Source organism: Somniosus microcephalus, chromosome 7, assembly GCF_052327205.1.
Source record: "Somniosus microcephalus isolate GS21.2 chromosome 7, FLI_Smic_1.0, whole genome shotgun sequence".
Taxonomy (NCBI): domain Eukaryota; kingdom Metazoa; phylum Chordata; class Chondrichthyes; order Squaliformes; family Somniosidae; genus Somniosus; species Somniosus microcephalus.
This window is the reverse complement of record NC_140993.1, coordinates 1,051,400-1,065,126: the sequence shown is the minus strand read 5'-3', so window position 1 is coordinate 1,065,126 and position 13,727 is coordinate 1,051,400. Positions and strand designations below refer to the sequence as shown.

General features: G+C 49.2%; 1 protein-coding gene across 1 annotated transcript in view; it reads right to left on the bottom strand.

Annotated features, from left to right (window-relative positions):
- The window catches only part of LOC147114439 (uncharacterized), a 36,131-nt gene extending 22,983 nt beyond the window's left edge, over window positions 1-13,148 (bottom strand). Inside the window, exon 1 of the mRNA XM_085992145.1 lies at window positions 12,945-13,148. The gene's annotated coding sequence lies outside the window, so the exon portion shown is untranslated. The remainder of the gene's footprint in view (window positions 1-12,944) is intronic.
- Window positions 13,149-13,727: the final 579 nt, after the last annotated feature.

The window sequence follows — 13,727 nt, the reverse complement described above, 5'->3', positions numbered from 1 at the left end:
GGGATGCATCCTAGGACGCTGAGGGAAGCAAAGGTGGAAATTGCAGAGGTACCGACCATAATCTTCCAATCCTCCTTGGATACGGGGGTGGTGCCAGATGACTGGAGAATTGCAAATGTTACACCCTTGTTCAAGAAAGGGTGTAAGGATAAACCCAGCAACCACGGGCCAGTCAGTTTAACCTCTGTGGTGGGGAAGCTTTTAGAAACAAAAATCAGGGACAAAATTGGGCAACTGTGGATTAATTAAGGGAAGCCAGCACGGATCTGTTAAAGGCAAACCGTGTTTAACCAACTTGATTGAGTTTTTTAATGATGTAACGGAGAGGGTTGATGAGGGCAGTGCGGTTGATGTAAGTCTGACATCGGTAGTGGGGAAAATGCTAGAGTCCATTATAAAAGATGTAATAGCAGAGCACTTGGAAAACAGTGACAGGATCGGACAAAGTCAACATGGATTTACAAAAGGTAAATCATGCTTGATTAATTTGCAGATGACACAAAGCTGGGTGGGCGTGTGTGCTGTGAGGAGGATGCTGAGAACCTCCAGGATGATTTGGACAGGTTGGGTGATTGGGCAAAAGCATGGCAGATGCAATATAACGTGGATAAATGTGATGTTATCCACTTTGGTGGCAAAAACAGGAAGGCAGATTATTTGAATGGCAATAGATTGGGAGAAAGGGAAGTGCAACGAGACCTGGGTGTCCTTGTGCACCAGTCGCTGAAGGTAAGCATGCAGGTGCAGCAGGCGGTTAAGAAGGCAAATGGCATGTTGGCCTTCGTAGCGAGAGGATTTGTGTACAGGAGCAAGGATGTCTTGCTGCAGTTATACAGGGCCTTGGTGAGACCATATCTTGAGTATTGTGTGCAGTTTTGGTCACCTTATCTGAGGAAGGATGTTCTTGCCATGGAAGGAGTTCAGCGAAGATTCACCAGACTGATACCTGGGATGGCAGGAATGACATATGAGGAGAGATTGGGTCAATTAGGCTTATATTCGCTAGAGTTTAGAAGAATGAGAGGGGATGTCATTGAAACGTATAAAATTCTAACAGGACTGGACAGACAAATGCAGGAAGGATGTTCCTGATGGCGGGGGAGTCCAGAAACTGGGGTCACAGTCTAAAGATAAGGGGTAAGCCATTTAGGACTGAGATGAGGAGGAATTTCTTCACCCAGAGAGTGGTGAACCTGTGGAATTCTCTACCACAGAAGGCAGTTGAGGCAGGAGGCCTACTCCTGCTCCTATCTTCTATGTTTCTATGATGTGGTGTACATGGACTTCCAAAAGGCATTTGATAAAGTGCCACATCCATGGGCTTCAACTTTTCTGGCAAGCCCATTAGTAAAAGGGACAGTGGCTGCATGGATATGAAATTGGCCCAGTGACAGGAAACAGTGAGTAGTGGTGAACGGTTGTAGCAGTGGCATTCCCCAGGGGTCGGATCTAGGACCAGTGCCTTTCTTGATATGTTCTGGATGAGCAAAAATTTTCTCCAATTAAGTATTTGGAAGACCGAAGTCATTGTTTTCGGTCCCCACCACAAACTCCGTTCCCTAGCCACTGACTCCATCCCTCTCCCTAACATCTGTCTGGGGCTGAACCACACTGTTCGCAACCTTGGTGTCATATTTGACCCTGAAATGAGCTTCCGACCACATATCCACCCTACAACAAAGACCGCCTACTTCCACCTACGTAACATCGCCCGTCTCCACCCCTGCCTCAGCTCATCCGCTGCTGAAACCCTCATCCATGTCTTTGTTACCTCTAGACTTGACTATTCCAATGCACTCCTGGCTGGCCTCCCACATTCTACCCTATGTGAACTTGAGGTCATCCAAATCTCGGCTGCCCGTGTCCTAACTCGCACCAAGTCCCGTTCACCCATCACCCACTGTGCTCGCTGACCTATATTGGCTCCTGGTTAAGCAGCGCCTTGATTTCAAAATTCTCATCCTTGTTTTCAAATCCCCCCCATGGCCTCACCCCTTCCTATCTCTGTAATCTCCTTCAGCCCGACAACCCCTGAGATATCTGTGCTCCTCTAATTCTGCCCTCTTGGAAGATCCCTAATTATAATCACTCAACCATTGGTGGCCGTGCCTTATGTCGCCTGGGCCCTAAGCTCTGGAATTCCCTGCCTCAACCTCTCCGCCTCTCTACCTCTCTCGCCTCCTTGAAGACGCTCCTTAAAACCTACCTCTTTGACCAAGCTTTTGGTCACCTGTCCTAATTTATCCTTATGTGGCTCGGTGTCAAATTTTTTGTCTTAAAATACTCCTGTGAAGCGCCTTGGGATGTTTTACTACGTTAAAGGCGCTACAGAAATATAAGTTGTCGTTGTTGATATATATCAATGACTTGGACTTGGGTGTACGAGGCACTATTTCAAAATTTGCAGATGACACAAAACTTGGAAGTATAGTGAACAGTGAGGAGGATAGTGATAGACTTCCAGAGGACATAGACAGGCTAATAGAGAGGGTTCGAGTACAGGAACAAGGATGTCTTGCTGCAGTTGTACAGGGCCTTGGTGAGACCACACCTTGAGTATTGTGTGCAGTTTTGGTCGCCTTATCTGAGGAAGGATGTGTAATGTATGTACCTTTAAGGGGGAGAACTACTTTTTACAGCTCCTGTAGTACCGGCAGTGACCACACCTGTATATAAACCCTGAGTAGTGCTCTGTACAGTCAGTTGCAGTTTGAACCCTCATTCAGTAAACACCTGTTGATCGTTCCCTGCAGTCTTTGTCTGATTATTGAAGGACACAACATTAAGATACCCGGATCTAACATTGGCGACGAGAAAGATTCGAACCTACCTGCAACTCTGCATCACCTCCCAGGGATTCGCTCCTGGAGAACAGTGGAAGGAGGTCGAGTCCAGAAGCACGGGCATCGCAGGGGAGGCTGTCGAGAGCCAGGCTTGGCTTTCCAGCCACGGTGGTCCAGCGAAACGGGCTGGCAACAGGTACTGCGCAGACCCTTCCCGGACAGCGGCGGCTAGCGCCTACTGAGCGGCACAGAAAAAGGCCGAGCAGCATCGACGGGGGAGAGAGAGAGGGCAGAGCGCACGGGGCGCAGCCGGTGTTCAAGGGCCGAGCAGCGTCAACGAGAGAGAGCAGAGCGCAGCCGGTGTTCAGGACCGAGCGGCGTCAACGGGGGGGAGTGGCGAGAGAGAGCAGAGCGCAGCCGGTGTTCAAGGGCCGAGCAGCGTCAACGGGGGAGAGAGGCGCGCAGGAAAACGCGAGGCGCTGCCATTGCCACGAGGACCGCAGAGTGCGGCATTGGCAGCAGCGCAGGAGCAGCGCACGAAACCCACAGGGTGTCGCCATTTGCCAGGAGGACCGCTGAGAGCGGCGTTGGCAGCAGCGCGGGAGACGCCATTTTAAGCCGCTGCGGGGAAGAAAGGAAAGCGCGGGAGACGCCATTTTAAGCCGCAGCGGGGCAGAAAGGAGAGCGCGGGAGACGCCATTTTAAGCCAGTCTAACCACACACAAAAATGCCGAAGATTGGCAGTATCACAGCATTCGACAATGAAGTCGAAGATTGGACGACATATGTTGAACGCATAGAAGTATACTGCAAGGCGAATGAAGTGCCAGATGACAAGAAAGCGCTGATATTGTTGGAATTCAATGGGTGCAAAAACGTATGGCTTACTACGGAACCTAGTAACCCCAGAGAAGCCAGTAGAAAAGGATTTTGAAAACATAGTGTCAATCCTACAGGACCACTTAAGCCCCACACCACTGCTGATAGCAGAAAGATTTAAGTTTCACAAAAGGAACCAGCATAAAGATGAAAGTAATGCTGAGTATTTAACTGAACTGCGCAAGCTATCGAAACACTGCCAGTTTGGAACGGGACTAGCAGATACTTTAAGGGACAAGTTTGTGTGTGGGCTTCAAAGTGAAGGAACCCAGAAACGGCTTCTATCAGAAAAGGATCTTACGCTGGACAAGGCTTTCAGCATGGCAGTATCACACGAAGCAGCCGCACGGGGCGCTGCAGAGATACAATGGAGACCGCAAGAATATGGCACAAATGAAATGTCATACGGAACAGTGAAGTGCTATCGCTGCGGTAGAACAACACACGACCATAATGATTGCTGGTTCAAGGACAAAGTGTGCAGACAGTGTGGAAAAGTAGGACACATAGCAAGAGTCTGCAGGTTGGGAAAGAAAACCAGCAGCAAGAAATCTCCACAGGAGAAGTACAAGAAGGTACATAAGGTGACGGAGAGTAGTTCAGACGAACAGAAGAGTGATACAGACTCCGGAAGCAAGGAGCTGGGTTGTCTGAAACTACATAATGTGATCAAAACAGAGGATCACCAAACTATCTGGGTCACGCTCAAGATAGCAGGAGTCCAAGTGAAAATGGAATTGGACACAGGATCAGCCCTAACAGTCATAAACCGAAGGGACTACAAGCGGCTATTCTCACATATACCCTTGAGAGATACAAAGATTGTCTTGAAGACGTACACAGGGCAAAAAGTCTACCCCAAAGGAAAAATAAGGGTGAACGTTATATATAACGGCAAGGAAACACCAAAAATGGACCTATATGTATTGCCAGATGGAGGACCGCCACTACTAGGACGTGAATGGATCCGGAAAATACAGCTAGATTGGCATTCCATACAAGCACTGACTAGATGCCAAAAAGGACAACGACGTCACACCTGGACGACTGTCAAAAATGCTAACTGACGCACAAGAAGTGTTCCAGCAGGGACTCGGAACACTAAAAGGCATAACAGCGACGATCAAAATAGAGGAAAATGCAAGCCCAAAGTTTTTTTTTTTTTTTAAGGCCAGACCGGTACCTTATGCGATCCGCCCAGCCGTCGAAGCAGAGCTGGAAGGTTTGGAACGTTCACGAGTACTGTCCAAAGTGGACTGGAGCGAGTGGGCTACACCCATCGTTCCTGTAATGAAGAGGTCATTGAGTAATACGTCTGGGGAACCAAAGAAGGTTTGCATCTGTGGGGACTTTAAGATGACAATGAACCCAGTCCTTCACACTGTACAATATCCGCTTCCGCGGATTGAAGATATTTTCGCCTCGCTATCTGGAGGGAAACGCTTCACTAAGATTGATCTGGCCCAGGCGTACCTGCAAATGGAGGCAGAAGAAGCCTCGAAACAGTACCTCACGATCAACACTCATAAAGGTCTCTACCAATACAACCGGCTGGTGTTCGGGGTAGCATCAGCTCCGGCTATTTGGCAAAGGGCAATGGAACAAGTCCTGCAAGGGATTCCAGGGGCCCAGTGTTATTTGGACGACATCCTGGTCACGGGCGAAAATGACAGTGATCACCTCGCCAACCTGGAGCAGGTGCTCACTAGATTGAAGGAATATGGGCTCCGAGCTAATCGCCACAAATGCGAGTTTTTCCAGGAGCAGATCTCGTATTGTGGCCACGTTATTGATAAAGAGGGGTTACATAAGTCCCCTGAAAAGATTGAGGCAGTAGTCAAGGCTCCAGCACCGGAAAATGTGTCACAACTGAGGTCGTTCCTCAGGCTGGTGAACTACTACCATAAGTTCTTCCCGAATTTGTCTACCGTACTACACCCACTGAACACCCGACTGCAAATGGGGGTACCATGGAAGTGGAGTGACGAATGTAAACGAGCTTTCCAGAAGAGCAAAGCATTGATCACATCGAAAGAGGTGTTGGCTCATTTCAACCCAGCACCACCAATTCGGTTGGCGTGTGATGCATCACCCTATGGCATTGGAGCGGTGCTGTCGCACAAATTCCCAGACGGCTCGGAGAGGCCAGTAGCCTTTGCGTCTCGGTCACTAACCTCAGCCGAGCGTAACTACGCCCAGATTGACAGGGAGGCTCTCAGCCTAGTGTGGGGAGTGAAAAAGTTCAATCACTATCTGCACGGGCAGAAGTTCACCTTGCTGACTGACTACTTGTCTCCATCTTTAATCCAAAGAAGGGCGTTCCGGTGATGACTGCGCAACGGCTACAAAGATGGTCCCTTTTTCTAGGGGCGCACCAATATGATATCGAGTACAAGGGCACGAAACAGCATGGAAACGCTGATGGGCTATCACGCCTGCCACTGCCTACTGCGGAGGAAGCACCAGCAGTGGATCCTGTCAAAATATTTCATTCGACTATAATTGAATGCTTGCCAGTAACTAACGCTGGTATAGAGAAGGAGACCCGAAATGACCCGGGAGCAGCCCGAGGTGGGAGAGGTATTTAAGGAGCAGTCAGAGGCACCGAGGCCCACAGCCCCGAGACCGGAGAAGCAGCGGACCTGCGCGGGAGCAGCCCGAGGTGGGAGAGGTATTTAAGGAGCAGTCAGAGGCACCGAGGCCCACAGCCCCGAGACCGGAGAAGCAGCGGACCTGCGCGGGAGCAGCCCGAGGCGGGAGAGGTATTTAAGGAGCAGTCAGAGGCACCGAGGCATACCAATCCAGGTTCCGGGAGAGAGGTAAAAAGTAGTCCAAGTGTGACGTCAGCAGGAAGCAGGTAAGTGATTGGTTGGTGAGTATTTCTCTCTTTTCAATACAAGCTTGAATTCTGTGGTGTTAAATTTCTAGGGTCTCTGTGGTGTAGTGGGGACAGTTGGTAAATAAAGCGCCCTAGAGTATACCTGTAACTGGGGTATTGAATAAATTTTTTAATTAATTAAAGGAGTAAGTCATGGCAGGAGAGTTCAGACCCGTGTTCTGCTCCTCTTGCTCCATGTGGGAAGTCAGGGACGCTGCCAATGTCCCTGACGACCATGTGTGCGGGAAATGCATCCAGCTGCAGCTACTTGTAGAACGCATTGCGGCGCTCGAGCTGCGGGTGGATGAATTTTGGAGCATGCGCGATGCTGAGAGGGTCGTGGATAGCACATTTAGCGAGTTGTTCACGCCTCAGGGTAGGGCTGCACAGGCAGAAAGAAAGTGGGTGACCATCAGGCGGAGCAACAGAGGCAGGCAGGAAGTGCAGGGAACCCCTGCGGACATCCCCCTTTCAAACAGGTATACCAAGTTGGATACTGTTGAGGGGGATGACTCACCAGGGGAAGGCAGCAGCAGCCAGCTTCCTGGCACCAGGGACGCTTCTGCTGCTCAGGAAGGGAGGAAAAAGAGTGGGAGAGCAATAGTGGTAGGGGATTCTATCGTAAGGGGAACAGATAGGCGTTTCTGTGGCCGCAAACGTGACTCCAGGATGGTTTGTTGCCTCCCTGGGGCCAGGGTCATGGATGTCAGAGCGGCTACAGGGCATTCTTAAGGGGGAGGGTGAGCAGGCAGAGGTCGTGGTCCACATTGGGACCAACGACATAGGTAGGAAGGGGGATGAGGTCCTGCATCAAGAATTTAGGGAGCTAGGTAACAGATTAAAGCGCAGGACCTCAAAGGTTGTAATCTCTGGATTACTCCCAGTGCCACGTGCTAGTGAGTATAGGAATAGGAGGATAGTGCAGATGAATGCGTGGCTAAAGAGTTGGTGTAGGAGGGAGGGTTTTAGTTTCCTGGATCACTGGGCCTGCTTCTGGGAAAGGTGGGACTTGTACAAGTCGGACGGGTTGCACCTGAACCAGAGCGGGACAAATATCCTTGCAGGGAGGTTTGCTAGCACTGTTGGGGGGGGTTTAAACTAACTTGGCAGGGGGATGGGATACAGAGGGGAGCTGAAATAGGGGGTATGTGCTGCCAATTATAGAGAAAAAAACAAGTCAGCTTGGTAGACAGGGCAAATATATAAGGGCAAGGCTGGATGGCATCTATTTTAATGCAAGGAGTCTTGCAAATAAGGTGGATGAACTGAAGGTGTTGATAAACACATGGGAGTATGATATTGTTGCTATCACGGAGACACGGTTGAGGGAGGGGCAAGACTGGCAGCTCAATATTCCGGGGTACAGAATCTTCAGGCGAGACAGAGGGGGAGGTAAAAGAGGAGGGGGTGTCGCAATATTAATTAAGGAGTCAATTACTGCAGTAAGGAGGGATGATATATTAGCAGGTTCCTCTAATGAGGCCATATGGGTGGAGCTTAAAAACAAAAAGGGGGCAAGCACTTTGCTGGGAGTGTACTATAGGCCTCCAAACAGTCAGGGGGAGATAGAGGAACAGATATGTAGGCAAATCTCAGAGAAATGTGCAAATAATAGGGTAATAATAATGGGGGATTTCAACTTCCCCAATATTAACTGGGGTAGTCAAAGTGTGAAAGGTTCAGAGGGTGTAGAATTCTTAAAGTGCATCCAGGAGAGCTTTTTGAGCCAGCATGTAGAAAGTCCTACAAGAGAGGGGGCGGCACTGGACCTAATTCTAGGGAATGTGGCCGGCCAAGTGGAAAAAGTGCTAGTAGGTGAGCACTTCGGTGACAGTGACCATAATATGGTGAGATTTAAGGTGGTCATGGAAAAGGACAGGGATGGGCCGGAAATAAAGGTTCTAAATTGGGGGAAGGCCGATTTTAATAGGATAAGGCAGGATCTGGCCAAAAGGGACTGGGATCAGCTACTTGTAGGAAAATCCGCATCGGAGCAATGGGAGGCTTTCAGAAGGGAGATTGAGATCATACAATGGCAACATGTTCCTGTAAAGGTCAAGGGTGGTTCCAAAAACCACAGGGAACCTTGGATGTCAGGGGATATACGAGAATGGATTTGGAAAAAAAGGAGGGCTTTTGGCAGATACAAAAGGCTAAAGACGGAGGAAGCCCTAGAGGAGTACAAAAAGTGCAGGGGGATACTTAAAAAAGAAATTAGGAGATCAAGGAGGGGCCATGAAATAACACTGGCGAGCAAAATAAAGGAAAATCCTAAGATGTTTTATGAGTATATTAAGGGTAAGAGGAGAACTAGGGAAAAAATAGGGCCCATTAGGGACAAAAGTGGCAATGTGTGTGTGGAGCCGGAAGATGTAGGAGGGGTTCTAAATGAATTTTTTGCATCTGTTTTCACTATGGAGGAGGACGATGTAGACATAGAAATAGGGCGGGGGGACTGTGATATGCTCGAACATATTAACATCGAGAGGGAGGAGGTATTGGCGGTTTTAGCAGGCCTAAAAATGGATAAATCCCCAGGCCCGGATGAAATGTATCCCAGGCTGCTGTGTGAGGCAAAGGAAGAGATTGCGGGGGCTCTAACACATATATTGAGGACCTCTCTGGCCACAGGGGATGTGCCAGAGGACTGGAGAACCGCTAATGTAGGACCATTATTCAAGAAGGGAAGTAGGGAAAAACCGGGGAACTACAGGCCAGTGAACCTAACATCAGTGGTAGGAAAATTATTGGAAAAAATTCTGAGGGACAAAATTAGTCTCCACTTGGAGAGACAAGGATTAATCAGGGATAGTCAACATGGCTTTGTCAAGGGAAGATCATGTCTGACTAATTTGATTGAATTTTTTGAGGGGGTGACTAGGTGTGTGGATGAGGGTAACGCAGTGGATGTGGGTAACGCAGTGAATGTGGTATACATGGATTTCAGTAAGGCCTTCGATAAAGTCCCGCACAGGAGACTGGTCAAGAAGGTAAGAGCCCATGGAATCCAGGGTGCCTTGGCACATTGGATACAAAACTGGCTTAGTGGCAGAAGGCAGAGGGTGATGGTCGAAGGTTGTTTTTGTGACTGGAAGCCTGTGGCCAGTGGGGTGCCACAGGGATCGGTGCTGGGTCCCTTGCTGTTTGTGGTCTACATTAATGACTTGGATATGAATGTAAAAGGTATGATCAGTAAGTTCGCGGATGATACAAAAATTGGTAGGGTGGTAAATAGCGAGGAGGGTAGCCTCAGTCTGCAGGACGATATAGATGGGTTGGTCAGATGGGCGGAACAGTGGCAAATGGAATTTAACCCGGAAAAGTGCGAGGTGATGCACTTTGGGGGGACTAACAAGGCAAGGGAATACACAATGAATGGTAAGACCCTAGGCAAGACGGAGGGGCAGAGGGATCTGGGTGTGTAAGTACACAGATCCCTGAAGGCGGCGGAACAGGTGGATAAGGTGGTAAAAAAGGTGGAATACTGTGTGCAGTTCTGGTCGCCACACTACAGGAAGGATGTGATCGCTTTGGAGAGGGTGCAGAGGAGATTCACCAGGATGTTACCAGGGCTGGAGCGCTTCAGCTATGAAGAAAGACTGGGCAGATTGGGTTTGTTTTCCTTGGAGCAGAGGAGGCTGAGGGGGGACATGATTGAGGTGTACAAAATTTTGAGGGCATAGATAGGATGGATACTGAGGAGCTTTTTCCCTTAGTAGAAGGGTCAATAACTAGGGGGCATAGATTCAAGGTAAAGGGCGGGAGGTTTAGAGGGGATTTGAGAAAGAACTTTTTCACCCAGAGGGTGGTTGGAGTCTGGAACTCACTGCCTGAAAGGGTTGTGGAGGCAGGAACCCTCACAACATTTAAGAAGCATTTGGATGAGCACTTGAAATGCCATAACATACAAGGCTACGGACCAAATGCTGGAATATGGGATTAGATCAGACAGGGCTTGATGGCCGGCACGGACACGATGGGCCGAAAGGCCTCTATCCGTGCTGTATAACTCTATGACTCTATGACCCGACACTGTCTCGGGTATATGATTTGACGGTGAAGGGATGGCCAGCACGTGGCGACTCACTGTTGCCAGCATTCTCATCCAGAAGAGAACAGCTGTCAGTGTGCCAGGGGACCCTGATGTGTGGATCCCGAGTGGTAATTTCATCCAAGTTAAGGGAGAGTGCTCAATGAGCTTCACGAAGGTCATCTGGGAGGGGTGAAAATGAAAAGCCTTGCTAGGGCTTATGTGTGGTGGCCGGGGATCGATCAGCAAATCGAGGACCTGACAAAGAGCTGTTCGGGATGCCAGAAGGTCCAAAATGCACCACCACATGCCCCTCTACACCCATGGGAGTGGCCCTCATCTCTATGGCAACGGGTGCATATGGATTTTGCTGGTCCATTCATGGACTCAATGTTCTTAATAGCAGTGGATGCGCACTCGAAATGGCCTGAGGTGATCAAAATGTCCTCCACCATCTCGGAGAAAATTGTTGCAGTGCTACGGACCATTTTTGCCAGGAACGGCTTGCCAGAGCAGATTTGCTCTGATAACGGACCACAGTTTGTGTCCGAAGAGTTTCGAAGATTTATGAAAAGGAATGGGGTAATGCATTACACATCCGCCCCGTATCATCCAGCCACAAATGGATTGGCTGAGAGGTTCGTACAAACCTTTAAAAAAGCAGTAAAGGCCATGTGCGATGACGACATTCCACTGCAGCATAAGGTGGACAATTTCCTGTTAGCCTACAGAAATGCGACACATGCAGTCACCAACCAGGCCCCGGCCATGATGTTCTTTAACCGAAGGTTGAGATGTCGTCTGGATTTGCTCAGACCAAATGTACGAAGAGATGTTGAGAATAAGCAATTCCAGCACATCAATGAGAAGCCGACAAGGAGCTTCAATGTAGGGCAACCAGTCTTGGCCCGCGACTACCGAACAGAGAAATGGCAACCAGGAACAATATGCACACGGCAGGGGCCACTAATGTACACAGTGGATGTTGGGGAGAACATTGTGAGACGCCATGCTGACCAGATCCTAGAGTCACAGGAACGAGTCAACCCCATGTCTCGGCCATACGTACCTGGTGAGGAACCCGACGTACAGGTCGCATCTACCTCAGAAACAATAGCATTGGAAGCTGATGAATCAACTGACGACAGGGTGTTAGAATCGCCTCCGCACCAAGAGCGAGACACTTGGGAAAGGTACTATCCAGAAAGAATCAGGAAGCCTCCCCAAAGACTGAATTTATAAATAGACTATTTCCAGTTAATGTTGCATGTTAAAAGTGTTAATTGTAATTAGTTTGATATTTAATTGTTAAATGAGTGTTATGGTGCTGTTAATCTAAAAGGGGAGGAATTGTAATGTATGTACCTTTAAGGGGGAGAACTACTTTTTACAGCTCCTGTATCCTGTAGTACCGGCAGTGACCACACCTGTATATAAACCCTGAGTAGTGGTACAGTCAGTTGCAGTTTGAACCCTCATTCAGTAAACACCTGTTGATCGTTCCCTGCAGTCTTTGTCTGATTATTGAAGGACACAACATTAAGATACCTGGATCTAACAGGATGTTCTTGCCATGGAGGGAGCGCAGCGAAGATTCACCAGACTGATACCTGGGATGGCAGGAATGACGTATGAGGAGAGATTGGGTCGATTGGGCTTATACTCGCTGGAGTTTAGAAGAATGAGAGGGGATCTCATTGAAACTTATAACATTCTATCAAGACTAGATGCAGGAAGGATGTTCCCGATGGCGGGGGAGTCCAGAACCAGGGGTCACAGTCTAAAGATAAGGGGTAAGCCATTTAGGCCAGAGATGAGGATGAATTTCTTCCCCCAGAGAGTGGTGAACTTGTGGAATTCTCTACCACAGAAGGCAGTAGAGGCCAATTCATTAAATATATTCAAGAAGGAGTTAGATATACTTCTTAATGCTAAAGGGATCAAGGGATATGGGGAGAAGGCAGGGACCGGATACTGAATTTGGATGAATCAGCCATGATCGCATTGAATGGCGGAGCAGGCTCGAGGGGCTGAATGGCCTACTCCTGCTCCTATCTTCTATGTATTCAATCTTTCCTTGTAGCTGAAATTCTCTAGTCCTGGCAACATCCTCATAAATCTCCCGTCTGGAGCACAGTCACATCTTTCCTGCAATGGGGACAACCAGAACTGCACGCAGTGACCTAACTGGTGTTTTTGTACAGTTCAGCAGAACCTCCCTGCTCTTACATGATACAGAGGCACTGCCCCTTTAAATACCTGGGGGGCACCATTCCCCTTTAAATGGCCAAGCAATAATTTTTTTGGAAAAGGGGCCGCAGTCCCCTTTGACTCACCCCCCTCCCCCACCCTCTCACCCACCACAAATACTCACAAGAGAGAGAGGAGGAAGAATGCTGGTCTTTGTCCCTTTAAAAGTGGCTGCCCACCAAAATGTTCACAGCACCAGGGCTCTTTGTTCTGGATAAAAGTCAAAAAGAGAAAAGGTTCACTTTTTAAAAAATGAATGCAATTGATGAATAGCCTTGCACTAAAGGTAATGCAAAGGAATAAACACTCACAAGCTGGGTTTTTTCCCCATCCCCTCCTCCCCTTCCCTTTAACAGCTCCTGCAGACAATGAAAGCAGGAAAGCGGCGCACGCAGCCCACCGGGGTCCCGCCCCCCTCCCGCCCGGTCCTCCCAGCGTTTTCCGCGCTCCTGATTGGGGGGCGCGTCGGGTCAATCAATCCCCCCCCCCCCCCCTCCCGCTGCTTACGCGCTGACGCCAGCACGCAACGCCCAGTGGGTCGGTTGGATCGGCGCACGCAGCCCACCGAGGTCCCGCCCCCCCTACCGCGCCGCAATTGCCTGGAGGACCGTCAGCCCGCCGGGTCCGCCCAGCGTTTACCGCGCTCCTGATTGGCGGGCGCCTCGCGTCAATCACACCCCCACTCCGATTACGCGCTGACGCCAGCACGCAACGCCCAGGGGTTGGATCGGCGCACGCCACCGCAAGGTAAAAAAAAGACACCCCACACAAATGAGGAAAAACAATAATAATAATAATCGCACTTTAGAGCGGAGGAGGTTGGGGCAGGTAATTTGTATTTTCAATTTGTTTCGGAAATAAAATTTTTTTTGAAAAGCTTCCCAACGGTGCGATAGCAAAATACTGC